We start from the raw sequence: 22,434 nt of genomic DNA, 5'->3' as shown, positions 1-22,434 counted from the left end.
GGGGGGGCAGTGCACGAGGGCTGCAAGGCAATAGATCAATGACTCCGTGTTCCCACTGAGAGATTCAGGAAGTACAGGGCAAGCAGCAGCCAGCGCCTTAAAATAGCTTCCCTGATTGCAGCGCGGCTTTAACCCAAATAATGGGGGGGCTGACAAAGGTCTGCAGAGGTCTCTACATTTTTGATTAGCTCACGGCCTCCGGGTGGAGAGGAGACAGGAGAAGGATTTCACACTCTGACTCCTCCTGTATCCAGGTCCTTTTTAAGTGTCTGAGTGAAAAAACCCTGGGCTGAAAGGCAGAGCTGCAGCCCACTCCCAACACGTCATGCGTGTGGATGCGTGTGTATTGTATGTGCACATGTGTGGCCGTGAGTGTCATCATCCATCATATCTGTCAGATTAGACCTACCTAGTAATGGCTTCAGGGGAATGTCAGACACACAGACAGACTGACACCCACTCATGTAAACCCAAACACACACACACACACACACACACACACACAAACATCTCTGTCCACCTCACAACAGCCTGACATTGAATGTGGAAACTCAGACAAATAAAGTTTTATCGAGGCCTCGTCCTATGAAGACAGCGGATCCAGACGCGGCCGAGCCTGAGTAAACGTTAAAGCTCAGATTAAAAACTCTCACGATCTCAGTGGGTACGTTATTAACAGGAAAACGTGCACTGACTCAATAATCATAAAAGCTGTCGGCTGCTCACGACCCTCGTAGGGTGAGCTGTCTGGTTAACGGTCGGATGGATTTATTCAAGCCAGGTCCCGGACACGTAGAGCTGAAGTCATGTGGTCACTGCTCAAGTCATCAGCAAAGTTCAGACCACGGGGGTGAGGCAGATCGTCTGGGGAGACCGTTTGTGGCCTCAACGTTTTCAACTGGAAACTATTTTTCCGTTTGTTTGTGCCTCATCTCTGGTTCCTCTGGCTGCTCTCTCTAAATGGTTTTGGCGACAATGACGGCACTGTTGTGCACTTGTATATCTCTTGGCACCGGATTTTCTGTATTCATTATTGTGGACGTCTGTTTGTCAGCCAAATAGGAGACAATAAGAGTCACTGTTCTCTACTCCACCGTGGATAAAACCACGGCAGCATGTAGGTGAAAGAAAACCGTGATTTGCAGAAACAACATCTACAGCATCGCGTGACTGTATGTGTCTCAATGAGAAAAGACAAGACTCAGCTTCTTCTCTGACCCAGAACAAAAAAAGAAAAAGCAGATCAGCAGGCCATGAATAGAAAAAAACATAAATGGAACCGTAAATAACGATGAAGTAAATAATTATAAAGATGATGATTCTGGACAAGTTGGCTCATTAGCAGAGGAGACTTCATTGTGCAGCGCTTCCACCAATAACAGCTCTTTCCTCTCGACTAAACAGAAAAACAGATTCCAGTGGAAAGCTGCTTCCGCCGTAATCAAGCTTCTTTTCCTTCTTTCACTCCGCCTCTATAAATTTCTCCCTTCTGTTTTCTGCACCCCGCTGCTCTGCCCTCCCTCTACCTCTTCCTCTACTTCCCTCTGTCGAGCAAACCCTCCTCCTCCTCCTCCTCCTCCTCCTCCTCCTCCTCCTCCTTCTCCCCCTGGCTTTGCTCGGCTTTCTCAGGGTCAATTAAGCTACAGTAACTAAACAGCAGTGCACCCTGTCACATTCCATCCAGTCCCCCTCAATGAGTGACTACAACTTTCACTAAAACAAACGGGCTTTGAAGGAGCCCGCTCCAGCAGCTATTACCATATGAACAACTCACTTCCTACCGCACAATGAACTACCTTGACAGACCTTCTGTGGCCCGAGGCTGCCCTTCATGGAACCGTGTTATTAATGGGGTATAAAGAAGGGTCTGTGTGCAGGTTGTGTACCCTTTTTTCCTCTTTCACTTTGCCTCTGCAGCTCCGGCCCCGGTCCGCTTTCCCAGCGCTGCAATATTCACTTCGTAGGGGGTCGAGAGAGAGCGGCAACAGCGCTCGCTCGTGCACACCTAAGTACACACAAGCTCACCGCGGGGAAGGCACAAGTACAGAGGAAACACATAAAAACAGAAACTTTGATGTGCACACACTCGCACACATGTTCGCACCAGAAATATGCCCACATTTTCAACTACAAGAGCACCACACTGTGCACTTGGGAGGATGACCTCCACCAAAGGCAGATCTATTTCTCTTCTCTCCTCCTCATCCACCTCCTCCTCACAGACACACTCTGGAATCTACAGCCCAGTACAGTGTGTCAACAGCTGAAATCTTTGTAAAGGATGAGAGCAGGAACTTCTTTTGCATTTTTTTTTTTGCTTTTTAAAATAACCTTCCAACATTTTCATTTGGATTCATGCAGACAATACAATTCTGAAACCCCTCTTCCGCCGGTCCAAAACTAACATGGGCTAACATTTAGTTTTGTCTACGACGGGAATGGATACGATCTGTATTCATATTTTTTAGCTGGTCTATATGCGTTTAAAGAAAACACATCTCTGGGTGTAAAACAGTTGGGATTCCATTTTCTTCTGTTTATGAAGAACTTTTCCACTTGCTTTTCTAAGAGCAGAGGTCGGACCGCCCCTTAGGTACATCCTCTTATTCATTTGACCCGATGTGGTTCTGACAACAGGTCTGTGGAGCCTAAATAGAAAACAGTTTAATTAGCAGGAGGCACCATACAGAGGAGCATAGTGAACTCCATCCCGAAGAAACAGAATGAGACAGCAACAGAAACACAGATCCGATCAACAGACGGAAACGGAACTGCATCGTTCAGACACAGCCCAGCAGTTATAAACAAAGATGTGACTTATGCTTAAGGAGAAGATGTCAGAAATATGACCTGAGGGGACAAATTAGCTTTTGACCGAACACTGTTTCTTTGCATCTCTGCACATTAAAAAAAAAACAAAGGGGGAAATATCATATGAAGATTGTTTGTGTTATCTACGCATTGAATCTGTTCGGGGGAAGGAAGTCCAGTTGAATGGCTCTTTGTGATCGACCCGGATAGATTACATCCCCTGGTCTGCAGGGTGGGTGGGCAGAAACCAAATCACACAGGTTTGATTGAATGCTCAATGACGAGTCTTGTTCTCCGTCGCGTGTTTTCAATACAGGGAACACAGCCGGCACCCTGCGATCACATCTACCTGTGCTAATTGTGACATTTCTTATCATCAGATCCCAGCGAGGGAGAGAAACGCTCTATTCAGCAAACTGACAATATCTGGAATTGAGAAAGCGGTCGTGCTGTTTGAAAACATGACTCAGACTCGACTTCATTTGGCCAAATCTTCATATTCGATTACTGTGACGTATATTAAAACTGGAAGCAATTGGACACAGTAGATGGTGTAAATTGTATATGATGCAAGAACATAAACAAATACCTCTTTGTTTATGGTTCCCAGTTGAGCTGTAGAGAATGACGGTGCCAAAAACCATCAAACCAGAGAAATCTGTTTTAGTAGAGCGTGTGATGTTTATGTGATGGAACATTAGACTGATTAGATTTTAGATGCCACTGTTGCACTATGGGGGGGGGGGGGCAAAAATGTTAAAATTGTCTGTCACTGTATGTTATTTTACGTCAAGGTATAGATGCGAACTTGTAATTGATTAACCTGCATTTTATATGGATTGATTTGAGCTTTTTGTTTTTGAACTCATTCAGAGAACCTAAGTAACTGAACATCTCACTGTACCTACCACCCCGTGCATCGCATTAATGAAATTGTGTCATTAGCAGAGCTGCAAATAATGATTGTTTCATTACCGATTAATCAACAGATTGTTTTTTAATTAACACATTCATCATTTTTATCTATGAAATGTCAGAAATGTAGTGAAAAATGAGCCAGAGATAATGTATTTAAATAGTTTTGTCTTATCAGAGCACAAGGTATTCAGTTCACCACCGTAAATGAAGAAGAGAAGAATCACGCCGTCCTGACTGAGGAGCTGGAACCAACACATGTTTGCTTAGTTCCGTTTTTGCTAAATTGATCAGCCAAAATACCAGTTCATCAACTTAGTGGCAATCACCTAATTGATTAATCCATTAGCTGTTTCACTTCTAGTCCGTGCGTCTCACCTGACTTTCTCATCCTTTAATTGAAACACCAAACATCCGACGCCAGCGACACAAAGACAACCACAGTGAGAGAATCAGGCTTCTCACGGATCAGATACCACCACGGGGTCATCTGACTCCCAGCACATGTCCAGCCTACGGACACATGATACACGGAACCCAGCCCAAAACCCTGATAGTAGATACCAGAGCGGGGCGCACACGCAACCCAGCCCACAGCATATAGAGCGTCTGCACCCTGAGGCAATGAGTGTTGCTGAGTGGCTGTGGATGTTTGCATGACACTGAGAGGCTATATCTATGATATACACTCTCTGGGGCGCACGTTCTTGGGTGCCAGTGTGTGTGTATATGCATGAGTGTGTGGGTGTGTACTTTTTGTATCATCTCAAATTCCCAGCCAACCGTCACAATGTCATAAAAGCTTGTCTAAAGCTTGTTATCTCTCGCTCATATTTGTTCATCAAACGCCAGCATCATAAAACCCCTCAGCGGTGGATAAAGTTCCATCATCCCTCCAGGTAATAAAATACACAATTTGTCCTCTTATTCAAATGGCCGCGATACAGGTGCGCTCGTCTCTCTGTCCATTTGAGAGATGGCTATCAGTTAAAAGGGTAACCGAAGCCTCTCCACTTGTTGGGTTCCCCTCTTTTCTCTGTGTCCGGCTCCTCGTTACGTCCCTCTGTGAATTATATCTCCTTTTAGCTCTGCTTACTTCAGGCATATGGCAGGCCCGCTGTGGAGCGCAAGCTGCTTCTATGACAAACCCTCCCGCTCTGCTTCTGCCACTGCACTTTTTATGACCACTTCATACGATGATAATACTTGAACCATTGCTTGTTTATTCTTTATTTTCCAACTTCAAACTGTCATTGACATAAAAACTTGAGATAAAAAAAATATTTTTACGAGAGAGACATCGCTGTACAAACATGATGGGGGACGTTTCGTAATTATACCGGCCATTTGTGAGAAGAGGACAAAACAGTCTTAATGCCTCTATTGATTAGAATCTCACCATCCGCCCTATGCCCTCCTTAGATGTAATACAATGCATCCCAGGGAATGAATAACCGTTGCTAATGGCTATAAAAAGCTCTTGAGAATCGGCTAACAATCTAGCCACTGGAATCGATATCTCCCCCAACCACAATCTTTATTTAATCTCAATATAGTGGCACAAGGAATTAAGGATGAAAAGTGGATGAGAAATTACTCAGAAGAGTCATTCAAAAGAGAAGGGGAGGATTTGAACTGAAGTGCTGTCAGCACACATCCTACCTAGAGGTTTGGACACTTCACCAACATAATAACTCTGATTCATCCAGAGTAGAAAATCTACTCTTGCCCTGGATGGAAATACCTCAGCTCCGCCTCCATTGTGTCAGATTGACTGCTATCATTTACAAAAGGAATTCCAAATAACAATCAATTCATTAAATGCACGTCCCCTGCGCTCTCTCACTCTCCATTCAGCCGATGCTATATTCACAACTGAGGCGGTATTTACAATAGTAATTAGCCCGGTGTTACAAGCATGGAAATCACCGTGATTAAGGAATAACTATCTGCCTCCAGGGTGGGACAGGCAATGAGAGCACTCAAATAGAAAGTCACGCCTTATTATGCAAGTGGCGGAGGTAAGAAATACGACCTCCCAAGGTAATGGAGGCCATGTACGCCGCTTCGTACGGAGACAGTCTGAGACGCGGACGAGAAATGGAAATGAATAGAAGCGCCGCACAATGGTCCCCCCCATCAGCATATCTCATGGTGCAGAATTAATGAAGAACTGGTGAACTGCGAGTGGGTGACACCACAGCTTCTGTGAAATTTGAATGCCATGGTTCTATAATAGCGATTCGTTTAAAAACAGCTTTGCTTATTCCTTCCTAAGCCTGAACAACTTTGTGCAAAGTTAGGATCAGCATGTGCCACTAGAGGCATGTAAGATAATAAAAAAGCAAAAGCCCAGTTATGTAGCTAATTTCTATGATCGGATATCTTTCAAACCTAGTTATTTAAATACGTCAAACCTCAGTTACTCAGCTGTCACAGGTTTATGAGCTTCCTCTATTGACTTCATGTATTTATGGTTGTTTGTTCACGCTTGTGTGCAAACAACACAAAGATAAGTGATCATATCCTCATTCTTCACAGTGTTGTAATGACATGTCTTTATTGGAGTAGCCTGTGTTATCTGTGACAGTTCACTGAAAGTCTGGGTCACACAGACAGACAGCCTGACTCTCTCACACACACACACACACACACACACACACACACACACACATAGACAAACCCACTAAGTCCTTCACCTGTTAATGTGTGAAACAAATGACTGCTGCGGTGGCGCCAACGAGAACACACCACCATGTCCCATCTTATCGGGTGGCAGCATGAAAACCTGTTTGCACTAGATAGAGTGTGCGACAATCAAGCAAGTCAGCTAGAGGGAATTCAGCTGGCCGTGGATGACTGCGCCTCACAGGAGCGGGCAAGCCCACCGCAGCACAGGGGGAGGGATGAACATCAAAGTCGACAACCACAACAATAGGCCCGACACCACAGGATCAACCCAACACCCCAAAACTCCACAATACAATCTAGGTCAGAGCTACACCTCCGAACGACTCAGCCCACCTCCTCTTCGTGCCCTCTGATTTCTTTGTTGTAGTGTGCGCTGATGTAACAAACTGTAACTTTGCGGCGTGAACCCAAAGTAGAGGCCAGGTAGCGGAGCCCCAGGCAACAGCAACACCACTCTCTCCAATACCTGAAGGAGAACTCACAAAATGATGGTCCACCGCTTGTGGTCTGCTGATTCCCCAGATGAAAGAGTTTACAAACAAATAAATTGGAATCAAACTGCACCAAATTGCACACACTCATAGATATCAGTCTCCTATATAAGCCTGATAGTTTTTCATCAAGTTCCAATTAATTATTCTGTGAAAAACTAGTAATAGAGGCCAAAATGTCTTAATGTTAAAGAAAGTGTGAAAAACCATGCCTGGATTTGTGCCCTGATTCGGATCCACACAAAAAATAATGAGTTCTTCACACACTCATATCACATCCTTCCTCAAGTTTTGTATTAATCCATCCATTAGTTGTTAGCGTGCTCATGCTTAAGAACAAACAGACGCAGACGAAAACCTTGCCTCCTTGATAACCATGACAATAAGAAGCTATACCATGTAAATGATTAAAGCAGCTCAAGGGTCTAGATAGTCTTACCTGCCATTCTGTGTTCCTATCTGGTTACCAGGCTAGCATTACTAGACTAGCTAGCATTACTGAAATCATCACATGTTCCCGCAGAGGAAGAGAAGGGAAGACAGGGAAGAGGAGAGAAACTAAACGAAGGGAGACTAATTTGCCATATTCTGTTTTTCCTACCTGTCGAACATGTGAGAGCAGCAGCTTAAAGCCTTGAGTCAAACAGGGTTTAATATTGGGGGAAAACACATGTTTTAATAATCTCGCCCGGGTTAAAACCCAGTAGCATTCTCTGTTATGATGTCCTAACAGTTTGAACTCATGAGCCCTTCGGCCGAGGAGCTGGGCACATAGCCACATCGATCAGACTGCAAACTCAATTTAATAAGCACAGGTTCAATTGCTCTATAATAGCGGGATCTATAAACAGAGGATTTGTTGGTTATTTTGTATTAAATTAAACAGATCCCATAGTATACAACAAATACAGAGGAGTTGTTCAGTGAAACAGATGAGATGGTCTCATGAGGATGGGAGTAGATCAAAAGATGCTGTGTTTCAGTATTCACCTCCTGAGCTGCCCAATCAAACCAAACTCCAGCAAGACCAAAATAAGCCTCATTGCAGAATCCACCACATATACCGATGTATACAGGAGCGCGTGAATACACAAATATCTCAGATTCATGAATTCATGAATACTCCAGTAAGCACACAGATCAAATTAACAGGTTGAGAAAAAAAGCAAAGGGGCTTTGGAACAAATGACGTGAAAAGGGCTCTCAGTAGACTGTGATGAATGAATCAATCCGAGCCTGCTGTGAACATTATCAGAGCAGGCGGTGAATGAGTGCATTACCATGCAAGGTGCAACTTCTCTTTTCCTGCCTCACAGCTTGTCTGTCTTACAGCCTATCAACCCCGCGAGCGTGATTACCTGCCCACATATGGAGCATCTTTTGTCCACATTAAAGGGGTTTGAGTGGGGGGGCAGGGTGAAATTGTAATTATTATTCTCGAGGAATAATTTCGAGAAGTCGTGTTGAGTTTTTTTATATCTTTTTTACAGCTAGTGCCTGGAAACCACGCTGCCTGCCTCCTCAGCCTCTCTTTGATTCCTCTCTCTCCCAGTCCACTTAAATATCCCAGTTACCACTTTGAGTCAGAGAGTTCCTTCCCCACCTGATTGTGTGCTTACTGCTTACTCTGGATTTCTCCATCACAGTCTATCTGTTTCCTTTTTTCTTGACGATTTGATTCATTTTTTTACAAATTTGCATCCATGAATATATAGTAAGAAACAAACTGATATCTACAAACTGTCTATCTATCTGCATATCGTCAGCTCGGGACCAATTCAATGAATGGCCATTTAGGGAAAGATATAAATGTTTGGCTATATAGGTAGAGGAGACAATTTATATAATTATTTGTTTGTACAGTAAGTATGAAACAACCAATAGCAGCTGGTTAGCTTAGCATTAAAACAGGAAACAGAGGAAACAGCTAGTTACAAAATTAGCCTAGCAGCACCTCCTCCAGGCTATTTGCAGTCTGAGCTAAGCTATCTAGCTACTAGCTGTGACTTCATATTTCATCATACATACATCAGAGTGGTACTGAACTTGTTATTCATAACCAAGATTTTTTTTATAGCTATGTTCAGGCAACGTTGTTTCGGCGTAAAGTGTGTTCTTATCTAAATAGCGACTTGCGGCATCAGACCATAAACAAGATGACATCATGACGACCAGAAGTGAAGCCAAAGAGTCTTGATCGCCACCTAGAAGCTGGCTGGAGTACTTCACAAATCCCACCTCTCAACCAAGTATTTAATTAGACCAAAGTCCAACAGTCACATTGACCACCTTCCTTTAGTTTCTGTGGACAAGAAAATATTGATTTTCTCTTTCCTGCGTTGTGAGGAAACATAACTTAGGTACTGTATCTGGCAAAGCAAGTAAAATGTATTAAAATGTATTTCATTAGAGAAAGGGTTACTTATCTACTTCCTGTCTACCTGCTCCTGCAAGTCTCCATTTGCCCATCACGCTTTCTTCTTCCTCCTTGTCTCAGCTCAGGCTTGCTGTCACACCGTACATTTAATCAATCCAGCAGCCTGAGCAGTGTGTGTGTGTGTGTGTGTGTGTGTGTGTGTGTGTGTGTGCGTGTGTGTGTGTGTGATGTGAGTGGGCCTTTGTGAGGCCTCCTCTCAGCAGAGTGATGATAAGTACTCCCAGCCCAGCGCTCCGCATGAGCTGATGGTCAGACGGGCCAAGAACACTGGGGGCCTTGTGGTTAGGGCGTGTGTGTGTGCATCTGTGTGTACTGTGGTGAAAAGGGGGAAGACGGTGGCTGTGCGTGTGGTGTGTGAGTCTGTGAAAATGTGTGTGTGTGTGTTTCTATTTTCACCAGCCATGCCACCAGGCTTTGCCACATGGCTGCAATTTGTTCATTAGCTATATAATAAATGTACACACACACACAGGGGTAATATTGTTCTGAGTCCTGCCTGATTGGATTGTGAAATAGAGGACCCTCAGGGGAATCACTTGTAGTCTGCCAGCCACTGTGACCGGGAGAGGACTGATTTCTCAGCACTGGTTCCAACTCTGAAACACATTCGCCTCTATTTATCTATTCTCCCTAATAACCATTGTGAATATATTCTAAAATTATATTGCTTGTTTGAGGGTTTTCAGATATTAATTGGTTTCAGCTTGATCATCTTATCTAAATTCTTTTAATTGCTTTTTTCTTTGGCTGAAAAATCTTTCCTTATTACGTTTCATGTGTATGCGTCAGAATAACTTCAGGTCATTGTAAGGATTTACCAGTCACCTGGAAATAATTAATAATCACCCAGGGCCAATTGCAGCAATCTATCATCATCATCAGTGTGTCAGATGAGCCGGGGACGGTTGTTACAAATTACCCGCTGTCTAGGATATCCGTCGATGCTTGTTTGAGACGAGCTCGTGCCGGCAAGGTTTCAGGCCGGCTAATAAATGTTTGCATCCCGAGATTAGGAAGCGATGTCACGTTGAGTGAAACCATATCACCGCTGACAGATCATTTATCCTGAAGTGTTGCTGTGAGGGAAACCCAGAAACATTTATAATAAACTAAATCTGTCTAGTTTGGCACGCGTTCGGAAACCAGCAGCGGGGCTTTTGAGGAAGAAGAGGCTTGTTCCACATTCAGCGAGGCTTACGGCCTCTGGGAGGGTAGGACTGCTGCTCTGCCGTGAGCATACAGATCACCTTACACACTGGCTTTCCTCTGCTTTGATGACTGATGCACACACACACACACACGTATGTCCACACACACACACAGAGCCATGCATGCCTGCCTCCACCGATACTCAAGAAGCATTGAAACACCTTTACCCCTTCCCCCAGCTGGATCAATTTACCTGCTACACCTGAGAATGCCACCGCTATGATGTCACCTGCAATCCCATCACTTCAAAGGGCCAAAAGCACCTTAGTGGCACCGCAGCACAAAGAGCAAACGCACCCTCTCACTGCTTCCTTTGTCCGCCTGTCCCTTAATGGTGATTCCCCCTGCAGAAGGTCCATACATGGAGGATGACGGTGTCTGCAATCAGGTATTCTTGGTTCTGTGCCCATTGGCGCTCACTTTGTGCAGTGCTGTAACAATGAACAAGCTTTCTCTATCCTCCTCCTACTCTCAAGTGTGTACTTACATGTGTCTCTTGTGTGTGTATTAGAGAGTTTTTTTTGTGTAATTGTGTTCATGCATTTGAGTGAAAGGTAGTTGTGTGTGCTGAAAATCCCATGATTACAGGGCTGCCGGTAGCCTACTCTCCAAAAGCTCCCATTGGCAATGCTCACCAGCAGGGTATGATGTGATGAGACAAGGCGATAATACAACCACCACATTAGTGCATGGTTAGCCATTAAAAGGCCCAAATGAGATTATGAGGTCATATGGGAGCTGCAAAGCCTAAAGCCAAAACAATAACTGCTTCTCTGGAAGTAACGGCGCATGTTCAGTGTTCCTTCTGCACAGAGGAGAGCGAATCTTAATGTTGAGGGAGCTAGAGAGAAAGAAAGTGGGAAAGGGAAAGGAAAAAGAGTGAAAGACAGACAGATAAATGCAAAGACACGGAGATGGAGAGATAGGGCTTGATAGCAGAAGGTATTCCTTGCCTCAGACATTTCCACAGTCGATTTCCATAGCTGTCGGGCATTGAATAACACATGAATTCAGCATGATTTACCATCAAAACATCCAACTGAGCATGAAACAGGAGGCCCTGGCCCATCTTCCGTCTCAGCGCATTGGAAGTTTTTTCCCATTGTAAAGAAAGGTGAAATAATAGCAGTTCAATGTACTGTAACACACAGGAGATGCACCGGCCCTTTGACCACACTATTCACAAGATGATGCCTCCTGTGAAAATCCTCTTCTGCTCTCCTTAGGAACCAGAGAGCTGTTTAAGAGAAAGTGAAAAGATGCATGCACAGAGGGAGATAGCGGGGTTCACCACCGAAATATAAAATCCATTTTGGTTCTCGACACACACTCATCCATGTGGAGGACAAGCTCAGTGTGTTAGCCCACCATCGCTCTTTCAACCACTTCCCTTCTCTCCTCCTCTGCTCCGTTTCAATTGTTCTGCCTTCCCCTCGCCACGCTGTTTAGCCTGTATCATTTCCTCCTTTCCTACAGAGTCACACCTCTTTCCTTTCTCTCTCTCTCTCTGAGCAGCCAGACACCCCAACACTGTCTCAGGTCCTGAAACTATGGCAACGGAATGGGAGAGAAAGCGCTCTCTATGATTAATAGATGAGAGATGCAGTGCCAATCGCTGGGGCCTGGGGAGGAGGGACAGATGCACTTGAACAACACCATGCAGGCAACCTGCACGCACAGTCACAGGGAGAGCACACACTGAGTACGCACTCATGACCCCCCCCCCCCCCCCCCCCCCGACCCCCCAACCCCACCCCATCTTATCGAAAAATCATACACACAAACTCAAACACACGCTCACACATATGTACCACCATTAGTGGTTTTCTTACCACACACCTCAGAGAGACACATAAACACTGTATTAGAGGCAGAGTTAACGCTGAAGGGGCAAACAAAGAGGTGGCGGAGTTTTCCTGATGCTTAACGTCCACATGACACACAACAAGTAACCACACAAATTACCACGGCAGCGGATGTGGCCCTAATGAATCTTATCAGCCTGTGGCGGTCTCCATGACTCACAGCTGGCTGCTCTTACCTGTAAAAGCCAAACAGCAGGACGGGAACTGGGACATTATATTTGTATGCTTTGTTCCACAATTTACATCATCTGATCTGCAGAACAAGACTTTTCCAGTCATTCATCCATCTCCCAGGCAATCACACAAAGTCCTGCAGCTTTTGGATTATCCCTGCAAATACATTCCCTCTCCATTTGAGTAATACCAGGCAGACACAGTCAGCCTGGACAAAGGTATTACTGCATGTTAATGTCGCATACACTAAGTATTTAAAATACAAATTTGCATGAGGACTAGACAGATGTTATAAGCTGGTTTAAAATGTTTCTCTGGATGAGCTCTCAATTGGCGAGCATGTGACAAAGTTTGGCTCCTCAACAACCTTCTCCTCGATGGACTGGCTATCACTTTCTGATTCACTAAATTCGTAACAACAAAGCTTTGCCAAGGACCAACAGCATCAACAGACCCTCAGCCAATTCTGCCGCTGACTTGCGGCGCCCGGACCGAAATAAGCCCTCCGCTTGGTCCTCCATGCCTCTGGCGTTCTTGGCACACAAAACACTCTCAATCAATTATGCTAATGTAATGAGTATGAAGAATGTTTAACACATGGACGGTTAATTCTGTGCATGCGATGGAGAGTCATTTCTAGGGAGCTGGAAGGGTTAAGGCTAAGTGGGAGACAGCAGCCAGCTCCAACAACACAATGAAACGTGGAAACTGGCATCATGGATCCACGCATGTGTGTGTGTGTGTGTGTGTGTGTGTGTGTGTATGTAAGACCGAGAGCGAGATCATGGACCAACACACTCAAGCGAGAGATTACATTTTCAATGAGCCATGCTGTGAATATATAGCACACTTGACCATACTGCTCAGTGAGATATATTAAATCCCTACAGTACAGTGAACATCATTTATCATCGCCTATAAGGAGTGGGCGATATGTTCCAATTTGAAGCAAATAAACCGATGCCTTTCCAGAAAAATAAATATATATCAACAGAGGCAATAGATGAGATTGAGATACGGGTCTCCAGCCATCGTCCCTCAAACTGCATATTATTCAGTGTGTTCTCTTAAATCAGATTTAAGGCGTTTATCAAATAATGAGTTCAACTTCAGGGGGTGAAGGAAATCTTACCAGCAGAGGAAAAGTGGAAAAGCGTTTACACAGAGGAGAAGTTTGTGTAATTTATTAGCAGTTTACAACATCTCCTGTATTTTCTTTTTACCTCCTTCGGCAGATGAATCACAACTTCAGAAAAATTAGCACACGCTCACGTCTGTGATGGACAGTTTCATTTCAGCGCAAGCTTCTCTGATTGTGCTGACCTGTGTCCCTGAAAACAAAATGTGCTCAAACACACACTCAAGCTCACGATTATGTGTTTTTAATGTTCCACCGCTCGAGCAGATTTAGCGTTAAGGCAGTGTAATTGGAGCAGTGGCAATTTAGTAAAGATGTGAAAACTGGAAAATGGGTTAAGCATCAATAAATCACATGCAGATGAGTGAGAGGGGTTTGATGCTTTCTCACACTCTAATTAAAAAAACAAAAAAACACCAGCCCACACACCAAGGACGTGCATCAATAAAACATGGCTTTTATGAAATATGCATTATGCATAAATACAAACACTATTGAATGCTGGGTATTGACACTGGCTGAATGAGGAGCAGTGGTTAACAGCAGCTGACCTGTCTCGTTGTTTGGAGTAGAGGGGCAATTCATTTGAATCGGAACAAAGCCATTTATCAATTATTCAAGCTGACTATCCTCAGGCTGCATCTGCATTTGTACGGCAAAAGGTAAATACTAACTCTCTCTCTCTCTCTCTCTCTCTCTCTCTCTCTCTCTCTCTGACACACACACACACACATACAGTGTGACAAATCACATCAGTCACACACAATGCCATCCCCATCGCTATTGTTGGGGGATCGGCTGGATCAAACGCTCCGCAGAGCATTGCTCCAAATACAAGTAACAACTCTGGTCGCTCTGTTCTGCCTCCCCAGGAAGAGAGGAGCGGCAGGCTTCTGTCACAAAGGTAAATCATGCTGTAATTCATGTCAGCAGCAGCATCATGACATGTCAATGTATAAAGTGTTTTTTTTTTCTTTCTCAAAAGCCAGGATTAGCGCTTGGTTTTTTTGGTGTTGTAGCCTTTATGAAACAGCATGGGGGGGGGGGGGGGTTCAGCCTGTGCAGCATCTCAAAAAAATGCCTCCAGGACATTTGAATGCCTCAAGGCTAATGTTGTAGGAGGAGCTGAGCTAAAACATTATGCTATTTCACATTCAACATCATGTCTAATCTCCAGCACAGCATGTATAGTGTGAGCAAAAAAAAACCAACATAGATGAAAACATGCAACATGCAACATTTCCATTGATTTCAGGGAAACCATGAATCCCAGCACCCTCTCGTCTCAGAGCCGGAATGTGACGTGTGTCTTCTTTCTTCCTTTAATTCTGTTAAGCTTGATAATAAAATCATGTTTCCAAAACACCATGTGCTGCTGCTGCTGAAAATCAGCTGACGGGAGGCACATTTTGCTGTGGGCATTTCAATACTCTTTAGATTCATCCATCTCTATCACCAGCCTTGCACACGCTTCCTAATCTAAATCCTACATTAAGAGTTGCTGAATCCCTTTTCCCAGCCTTCCCCTTCCCTAGTGCCTGGTGGAGCGAGGGGAGAGGGGGGTGTATTGGGAGAGGAGAGGAGAGGAGAAGAGAGGAGAGGAGAGGAGAAGGGACTGAATGAATGACTGACTGGGTGTTGGCAGTCCGGCGGCTGGATGTGGTTTGCGAGGCCTCTATCTCCTCATCCCGGCTCGTTAAAGCAGCAGCCCTTGATTTAATGGCCAAATCCAACTTCAGAGACTGACGCAATTTTGCCTCCTGCTCGGAATTACAAACATTTCTGTTGGATCTTTTTTTTGGGACCAGATTGACCACTCTGCTTCTCCTGAAATCCCTGAACGCACCCCTATGGCCAGTGTGTGAGCATGCATGTGTGTTTAAAAGAGAGAGAGCGAGAGAAAGAGGAAGAAAGAGAGAGAGCAATAACAATCTGCATGTGAAATTAACTAATGAATGCACATGAAGTTTCTAGCCTCATTTTTCTTGAAAGAAAGATTGTGAACACACTCGGCAACACAAGTCTAAATGTAAATTGCTTTTTTCTAATTCTGAATTTCCAGTCGTGGGAAAATAAATGGCAAAATGAAAATCCCATCATGGACTGCAATAATGGAGCGAGCACTTCTGTGTTTGTGCGTTTTCCATCACAAATCAGCCATGAATATGTTATTATGGGCTCATTTAAACTCTCTCGTTTTATTTCAAATCTAAAACTGTTTGTTTTTGTGTCAGTAGTTTTTTTAATAACACATTCAGGGTGAGCGAGGCTGGGGTGGGAAAAAACGCACCGTTCGAGGGAGGACAACAGTCGGTCAAGTTCCCACAGGCACATTTCTTATTCTCCGTCCATGTACCTGCTAATGACGGTGCTAATGTGAGCAGCCATAGCTCCTGTTAGACTGACACTTCTTTAATCCTTATGCGTAAACAGCATAAAAGGGATTACGCACGGAAATGTGGTTCTGTTTACATCGACAGAAGGTGTTTGTCTCGTAGGGCAAGCATCGCAGTTCCCATTTGAATAAAACAGGCACTTTCTGATTTTCTCTATAACTTAATTTCAGTTTAAAATGCTTTGTATATGTATAAATATCTGCGAAATCGCCCTGAGCGGATGGAGTAATCCCGTGCCGCGTGCGTGCACTTGTCGCCCGGCAGAAAACGAGCCTCCGGGGCTCCGGAGAAAGACGCTCCGAGCGCACGTGAAGTTTTGAAATAAACAAAGAAATCTTACCTTTCAGCTCATGAATGGATCCACCTCGGTATAGTAGATGCTCTGTCCGTTAGTAATCCATGAGACGCGGCTCTTGAAAGCAGTTCAGACGATTCACAACAACAATACGAGCGCTACTTTTCTCCTGCGCCTCTTTCTGTTACATGCCGCGCTCAAATCACACCTCTTCAGATCGGAATATCCATCGGAAATCCACACTAGAGAAGAAATAACAACCCACCGACGCTTCTGGCTTTTTCCCGCAACCCAAGGTGTGAGCTGAACGGACGGAAGCGAACCGGGTGTCCCAGAACTAGCTACGGAGCACGAGCGCAGTACCTTCCACAAAAGCCGACGGTCATCCTATTTGGAGATGAAGCTCCTTACCAGACTGGAGCGGAGCGCAGCGAGCCCAGCTGTCACCCACCCGCTACACACACACACACACACACACACACACACAGGGAGGAGCTTCGTCTGTGGAACGGGAGCTATTGTGTCAATGGGTGCCAGTTATGGCCAACTGTATTTCTATTTTTACGCAGCGGTATTTCATAAGAATGAGCTTTGGCGAAGGAGAAAGCCTGTGCGATATTAATAGCTTTTAATAAAGAGAATAGGAAAACAAGAAAGAAGAGGTTATTTGGAGAAAAAAAGAAGATTAAATGAAGTGGCGTTTTTTCGCTGTTCTGCTGGCTATGTGTCATGGAAAACTGTCAGTGGTGATTTGCAGGACACAATAAAGACGCGTTATCCTCCACTTGGTGCGTCTTTTGTGCGCACAGTCTATGATCAGGTTCAAAGCCAGTCCTGCCTCCTGCCTCCTGCCTCCTGTCTCCTGCCTCCTAACTTGGGACCGCCCTTCCTTCCCTGGTGGTCCTCCCTGGCACGCACGTGTACGCACGTTAAACACAAAAACACTTTTATATAGTCACTGTGTTTTTTGCAAATGGGTCCTCACTTTATTTGGCTCTGATCGCATCCGAAGATAAAGTTGAAAAAAGTTGTTTTTAAAATTCACGGTACATTGAAGGCAACAATCTGAGGTCAGGCACATGCTCCACATATAATCTCTTTCTCTGTCAAGGCAAATTTGTCAGATTGCAAACTGCAGGCCGGCTACAAAACACCAACCTAACTCTTTGCACATGCTGTCAGACACAAATACACATTGTGTTGTGGAAGCATAAACACCTGTGTGGACATCATATGGATAGTGTATGAATGTGCACAAAATCTCCAGAGGAACATTAATATATGTGAGGCTTTGGGCTTATAACACACCACCTGTGAAAACAGTGTGTGTGTGTGTTTCTGTGTTTCTGTGTTTCTGTAGTTATGAGACAATGGTTCAAGACCATCATTGTGAGGACGTTGGGAAGTTATGATTTGGTTGTAGGTTTAGAGTTAGGGTTGTGATGGTTAAGGATATGATAAGGGGTTTTAGATAGCTCATTATGTCAATGATTGTCCTAACAACTATAGAGAGACAAGTGTGTGTGTGTGTGTGTGTTTGTGTGTGTGTGTGTGTGTGTGTGTGTGTGTGTGTGTGTGTGTGTGTGTGTGTGTGTGTGTGTGTGTGTGTGCATGTGTGTGTGTGTGTGTGTGTGGGTGTGTGAGAGAGTGTGTGTGTGAGTGCTCCTGAGTCGTGGCCTGTCAGGCACCATTGCTGTCTTGTTACAGTAACATCTCAGTACAGTGCTGCCTCTACAGGCCCGATGCCAAACACCATACACCGCTGTTGCTTGAAACAAAGTAATGCACTCATGCCTGCCAGCCCTTTCCTCATCTGTTATCATTTAATTTGCTTTAAAAACAAAACTCATTTACCGTAATGCAATGAAAGCGTCACAGAGAGCCGTGCACACAGGCACGAGAGAGAGAGAGAGAGAGAGAGAACATAATAACTCAGAGAAATGACGGCTGTTTGATTTATCATGAGTTTGTATCCTGCTTGTTTTAAAAAATATCTTATTACAAAGTGACAAGAGGTAAAATGTGGTTGAGGCATATATGCAAATGCCGGCACATCATTGGCGAGTATATGCACTTCCTCAACTGCCTCTGAGTGCAGTCATATATCACACAGTACATCTCATCTTACAGCGTAATGTACAGCGGGCTTGTTAGGCTTCATTAAAATTCTATGCCAGAAGTGTGGCAGAGTGTAAGTTTAGTGTGAGTTGACGTGTGCAGGTGAATCATTGTGGACACACAAATCAGACGAGAAAAGCATCTTGATGTTCCAACATCAATCGCCATGCAAATGCTGCAGGAGAAATGTACATAAAACTTGTATTTCACACACTTTGAGGTGCAATGTGGGAGGCTCAATAATGTTAAGATACACAATAGTGATTTTGTACTCTGTAAATATCATTATCCCGCTTATCTAAAGTTGTTCCAGGCACATTAACAGTGTGTGTGTGTGTGTGTGTGTGTGTGTGTGTGTGTGTGTGTATGTGTGGTAGAGTTACTGTTGCTAACAATGGCGGATTTAGAACTTTCTGTGTTAAGTGGCTGGAAAAAGGAGCCGCAATTTACACAGAGGAGCCAATTACTGTATATGTCCAACATCAATTCCCATTTCCTGATTCATTAAGGTGCACATTGAAGTCATTCATCATTTACTGTTTTTATCTACCGCTCCATTTTAAAAAGTGAACCTTGTTCAAGCACATTGTTTACTCAAATCTTAGAAAATATTCATATTTCATATTTATTGTTAGTAGATATTTGACAAGACAGGGACACTTCAGAAGCCAATCAGATTCTAGCTGCGGCCGGTGCCTCACGGTTGATAAGTGTTAAAGCGCTCTGACATGAAAAGGTCTTCTGTCTGTGTTCTTCATCGTCATTGGGTGTTTCTTTCCTGAGTCTGGCCCACCGCAGGCTGATCAGACAATAGCCAATTACCAACTCTTCCGAGTCTCTAATGACAATCAGTTAGTTAATCCTCCTTCTCAGCCGGAGCCGTCTCTCTGCAGCCTTCTGCAAGTGTTTTTTACTGTCCTCTCTCAGACTTGACCTCTGACCCCTGACTCCCTCATTTGTTGTAGAGTGGAACACGAATCAATCCCCAGCTTAACAAACTCAACTCGAGACGCCTTGACCTTCAAGGCTAGAATTCATAAATCATCATATATGATATTATAACATTGAGAATACTGACGCTAAATGAGTAACAGGAGGTTATCAGGAGGTTGAGGGGCAACCTATTTACAGGATCTACTTCAAATACACTCACACACTTCCAGTCTAGGTGCAGTGGTTCTGAACACAGGGGTCTGGCCCCCTCTAAAGGGTCCCATGGTAAATATCAGCGGTTGTGTGATGATAGATGACAGTGAGAAGAAAACAGGAAATATTCTATGAAACATAATGTGTTTTCTTTTTAGTAAAAGAGGGTAACTGTGTCTTTCATGGAACTGCTTACTAGGCACTGCTTTCTTTACAAGGGGTCACAACCCACTAAGGTTAAATCTTTTACAATGGATCATTTTTTATATTTTTTTTTTTCATATGGAAGAAAGTAATAAGTAGCTGTCAAATAAAAACAGTGAAGTAAAAGTAATTTTCCCCTGTGAGGATGTATTCAGTGCAATAAAATGGAAATAGGCCACTCAAGTAACAAGGACCTCAAAATACACTCAAATACAGAATGTGAGTGAATGTTCTAAATGTGAATAGTTATGTAAAAAGAAGGGAGTCATAGGAAATCATGCTGAACCACATGTGCACATGTTGAAATGTGTTCAAAGGCTTAAACCCGTATCTCATTGATTTATATACACATATATATATATAGTATGCAAGCACCCACTTTTCCACCCACATACTCTGTGACATCAACGTACAGCAGCACACTAGTTCTAGGAGTATTTAAGTACAATTTAGGAAGTAGAATCTGTTTAGCATCAAAAGTACTTATACACAGTAGTGATTTTCATACAATTACATATTTTTTTCCTAATTTATCATTGTTGCTGCTTGTGTGAGCTGCATACAAATGTTGTAGCTCACTTAATGAAGCCAACTTTAACAATCCCATGGTCTGTGTGGTTAAGGATTAACAAAGCAGCATATTATATGAGTATCCTGTGTGTTTTGCATGTTAAATCTGCAAAGTTTCTAGAAACTATAGCAGTGAAATTCATTTTATGAGGTAAAAGTACACATTATCCCCCTGAAAGTGCAGCATTTAAATTGGAAAAGCGTATACAGGAAATCCTGGAATAAAAACAACTCCAAATTTTACTTGAATTTGAGTAAAATATACTTTTATTTCCTACACATGCAGTTCACATCATGAATAGCCACACATTATTGAGACACATTGACAAAAAACACCAGTTCCCAAAGAATTAAAAACTCGTAACGAGCTTGTTAAGAAATCCCCAAACCCCCATAGACGGTGTGTTGTGTATCTGTGGGACTGTTCTGGCCTCTCAACCTGCTGGAGTGTTGTTTTGCTTTCGTATCACAATGTAATGAAGGTGAGAGAGATTCTGTTCCTGCTGAGCTGTGTGTTTTTATGCTGGACCCCTGGATAAGCATCACTTGTTCAAACTGCTGCTGCTGCTGCTGGAGTCCTAATGGAGGCTGCTCACCTGTGGAGCACACAGGCACCTGAGGACGGAGCAGGGCCTGTTTACAGCCATTGTGGTGTTGCACGCCAGTGGGTCTGTCGGCTGCTTCCCCTCTTGGAGATTTAATGGGCACTGCAGCTGTTTGTTTTTTTTTATTCCCAAAGGAACTAAAGTGGAAAAGAGTAAACAAGTAACATCCAAAACTTCTTGGTAACATCCTGCTGATTGCTAAACCATGTGTGACCACCGGGAGCACAACATCTGCATCTGTGTTCATCGTCTGCGCTCTGCGTTTTTCGCTCGTGTCACAACTGATATCCACTCATGGATCATGGTGAGACGAGACAGAGAAGCAGCGATTACAAGGATCAGGTCTGACACTGCCACACAGCTACAGGCTTCAAAGTGATGCTGTGGGTTCTCTGGAAAAAGAATGTTCAGGCTCAGAGCGCTGGATTACGAGTCTGAAGCATTCCCAGCAGCAGAACAGGGACACACATGCTCAGTTACTGCAGAACTAGTGGTACTTTGCTCGATGTTTAATTTAGTAGGCCTCTGGTACAGCCATGTAAAAGTCACCCAAAGGTTCAATATGTGCTCAGATTATTTTAGCATAGAAAAGACTGTTTACTGTGGATGTGAATGACAGAAAGAAGCAGTTTGATTACTTTAAACCACTGGATAGTGGTGAAGGAAGAGGAAGTGGAACACATGTCAGTTTGCATCTTTCACAACGGTTATGAATCAAATGACATTTATACTTTGTATGCAGTATTGTTTTGACAATATATATACACAACACAGCTCTAGATCCATGACAAGATGTGAGGAAAACGCAGAATACAGACAAATATTTTAGAAATAGTTAAGATGAATATCTCAAATATTTTTTAGGAATTTTTCTTCTCCTTCCCCGTATATCTCTCTCTCTCTTCTTTCCCCTTTTTTTTCCACCCTCCTCTCCTCTCTCCCCCGTTTCTATCTTCTAAACCCAACCTGTCGAGACAGATGGCCGCCAAAACCGAGTCCAGGTTCTTTCTCTCTACAGTCGTCAAGTGCCCCCTCATGGGATCTGTTGGGTTTCTCTATTGTAAGGTCCCGATCTCTCTATGAAAAGTTCCTCGAGATAATGAAAGTTGTGATGTGGCGCCATATGAATAACATTTAATTGAATTTCAATAGGTACTGTTTGTGAAATGTATCTAAAGCCTCCTAATCATTGCAAGTCACTGTAGAACAAGTAATATCAATATAAATATATAATGTTATGTAAATAAAAGGTATACTTTGAGATAGATGATCCTAGAAAGAGCACGGAGCATACAGATAAAAAGTGCAACACTGTGTTTCACCATCAGACATTTTGCTCACCAGTATACAAAGGTGTCCAGGCTGTGTT

At 43.7% G+C, this 22,434-nt stretch overlaps 1 protein-coding gene across 2 annotated transcripts in view; it reads right to left on the bottom strand.

The window, feature by feature from the left end:
* sema6a (sema domain, transmembrane domain (TM), and cytoplasmic domain, (semaphorin) 6A) overlaps positions 1–16,850 on the bottom strand; it is a 104,979-nt gene extending 88,129 nt beyond the window's left edge. For both annotated transcript variants that reach the window (XM_062381656.1, XM_062381657.1), the window contains exon 1: positions 16,468–16,850. The gene's annotated coding sequence lies outside the window, so the exon portion shown is untranslated. The remainder of the gene's footprint in view (positions 1–16,467) is intronic.
* Between the last annotated feature and the right edge of the window lie 5,584 nt (positions 16,851–22,434).

This window comes from Platichthys flesus, chromosome 3 (assembly GCF_949316205.1).
Source record: "Platichthys flesus chromosome 3, fPlaFle2.1, whole genome shotgun sequence".
NCBI lineage: Eukaryota > Metazoa > Chordata > Actinopteri > Pleuronectiformes > Pleuronectidae > Platichthys > Platichthys flesus.
Note: the sequence above shows the minus strand (reverse complement) of the source record. Positions and strands in the feature narration are given on the sequence as shown.